We start from the raw sequence: 3,231 nt of genomic DNA on the forward strand, positions 1-3,231 counted from the left end.
TATATGAATTTTAAATTTTAGTTTTATATTTTTTGTTATTTTATATTTTATATTTTATATTTTATATTTACATGAGACCGATTTTATCAGTTTAACCAATAATTTATTGATTGAATCAATAAACCAATAAATTAGTAACTTGACCAGTTCGATTACCGGTCCAATTTTGACAACTATGCTATTTTGTCAATATCAAAATCTTTCGAATATCAATTTGATATTTACCTCTTTGTGAGATTGATGATCTAAATACATTTATTATAGTACAAAAGAACACCAACATGGTCGGAAGCACAAATTATGACTTGGTGAGCAAAATTCTAAGGCAACAGTGTAAATCCCACTAAATTAGTAAATAATTAGTCAGTAAATTAAATTTAAATAAATGAAATTAGAAATACAAATTTAACATTAAAATAGGATAGAGCTAATTAAAACGAGAATTTTGACACTAATTTCAAAGAATTTGACTCAAGATTGGGCAGAACGGGTCGAACAAGGACCAAAATGGGCCCAAGGCCCAATCCACCTTCCCTTAACTAAATTAGTTGAAGCTCATTTCGTCCCTAACCAAGAAAACATGTTCCTAGAAAGGGGGAGTAAAGAAGAAGGGTTCCAAATCCTTGAGTTCATTCCAACCTCCGTAACTTCTCGCTCCGAACTTCGATCGCTGCACCGTTTGCGGCTACGCATTCACCGCGACGAGCTCTACAAAACCCATGAAACAATTTGGTAGGTAACTCACTATTCTCTTCTCAGACACCCTCTACCAATTTCAAAAATTTATGAGCAATTATGTTAAAAATTATTTAATTTCGGTGTTTAGGTTCGAATTAGCTTGAGGAACACGTTCACTCTTGCTTATACAAAGCTCGGATAAGGTGAGGAAACCATAACCCTATCTAAATTCTAAATTTGTGCAATAGATATTGAGTTGGATATATATATATATATATATATATGTTGTATGTTTGTATTAGGTGGTGTGTTTGTAATTGGAACTTGATATTGTGAACATTGGAGGCCTTGGATTGGTGTCAAGTCTTGGTGATTTTGTGAATTGAGGGGCTGGGTGTGTGGCTTAAGTGTTGCTCTGGACAATAAGTAAAAGCAGCTAAGGTATGATTTAGGTTTCGTGTATTTAATATGTAATATTTTGTGAAAACTTAGGCTAGGTGACCATAGGATAGGTTGGAACATATGTGTATAATTATTGCTTAGTGCTCTTGAGAAGAAGTTTTGGTGTTAGTGCTTGTTGACCAAATGATAAATGATGAATTTGATAATTAATCACTTGAGGACATGATATATATATAAGTCATGAATTGGTGAACTATGATTTTATTGGTGTATACAGGAAGTGTATGTATGATATTGTTGATTTGGGGATATGGTATATTATGGAGATTGTTATGGTGTCGAGGAAGATGTGCTTGTTAATGATTTGCAGGTTTGGTATTGAGTTGAAAGTGACTTTTAATGAAAATGAGGTTTTGAAGTATTCGTAAAAATTGGTTTTCGGCCAAACTTCGGCAGTTCATAACTGGAGCCTCAAATTTTGGTTGAAAATGGAATTTGTTTCAATTTAAAGATGGTTTTACAAGCTTTTGAAGGTATAAATTTTGTGAAAAATGGAATTTCGTAGAGAAAGTTATGGACGTCGGAAGTTTTGGTGTGAAATATGTATTATGCAGGTGACTACATCTTGGTTTTGCAGCTTCTGGGTAATCTGATGTTTTTTTTTTGGAAAAACATACGCCCACGTATGCGCGTGGCATGGGATTTTAAACTGCACGTACGCGAGTAGCCCATGCGTGCGCATAATGAGCCAACATGCATGACCACACGTACGCATGGTAAGGAAATGAGCGTGCGAGCTGCCTTTTTTATACTCCCACGCGTTCGCGTGGCCTACGCATACGTGTGACCCCGGTTTTCTGCAAAACTGGTTTATGTGTTTTAAAATCAAATTTCAGACTTCTAAACCTCTATTTTTATTCTTTTAGTCATATAAAGTGATATTAAACCTAGTAATTAGTTGAAGCTAGGAAATAGAGATAACTTGGGAATGAAGTAAAGGTTAGAAATGATGAATTGTTTAAGAAGGAGGTGTATATATGAATGAATTATGACGTCAAGGCTTGAATGATTGATTTTCTACATTATGAAATGTATGAGGCATGTAAGAGAGTAATGTAAGAAATTGAGAATTGATGATGTTAATTAATCACAAATAATAAAATGTATGATCAATGGGTTAAGTAAAATTGAGAATGATGAGATGAGATATGAATTAGTATCGAGAATGAAACTGATAACTATGAGAAATGATTGAATATATTGAGCTTGAGGGTGTTATCTCCCTCATGTCAGCTTGGGGTGTTGTCTCCTCTCCCCATGTCAGCTTGAGATTCGTCCCATGGATATTATTGAGCTTAGGGCGTTCTTTTCCCCATGTCAGCTTGGGGATTCTCCCCATGGTGTATTTTTGAGCTTGAGAACATGTCGGGATGGCTATGTAACTGACAGTTGATATCAACAGCGATAGGACAGGCATGCATCATGTGCATATTATTTGAATTGCTTATTTGTAAACTATTTGGGAATGCCTACGTGATTATAACATGCTATTTGTTGTACTTGTTATCTGTATTACTTGCAAGTTACTTGTGTTTGCCTTGTTTGCTTATTTGTCTGAGTAAACTAATCGAAGATGGAGGGACGGAGAAAATGGTGGAAAAGACTTAGTATTAAGGTCAGGTTTAAGCTAGGCTTATATATTCTTAGAAGACCACCTTTTTATGGTTGCTGTGTAGTACTTTAAGCTTTAAAATCCGAGTGTTGGCATTCTAGGATTGCCTCTGGTATTCCCAGGACCTTATATATTTTATGCGTGACACCTTGACTATGCTGAGAACCTCCGATTCTCACCTCATACTGTGTTGTTATTTTTAGATGCAGGTAGAAAGGCACCTCGCTAGGCGTCTGGATCCCTAAGGCGGAGCGGTTCCTGGGTTCTTGTGTTTATCAGTTTATGTATATATGTACTTAGCTTTCTCTCTAAGAAACTTGATTATTTTGTTCCTCATAGAGGTTACAGGAGAGTTAGGGCCTTGTTTCTGTATTTTGGGATACTTGTATATGTATGCAAATATTCTTCAGCCAGCCTTGGCTTCGCAGGCTGAGTCAGAAGCTAGTTATGTTGTATTCTTGGCTCTCTATTCACTCTTT

Source organism: Arachis ipaensis, chromosome B08 (assembly GCF_000816755.2).
Source record: "Arachis ipaensis cultivar K30076 chromosome B08, Araip1.1, whole genome shotgun sequence".
NCBI classification, from domain to species: Eukaryota; Viridiplantae; Streptophyta; class Magnoliopsida; order Fabales; family Fabaceae; genus Arachis; species Arachis ipaensis.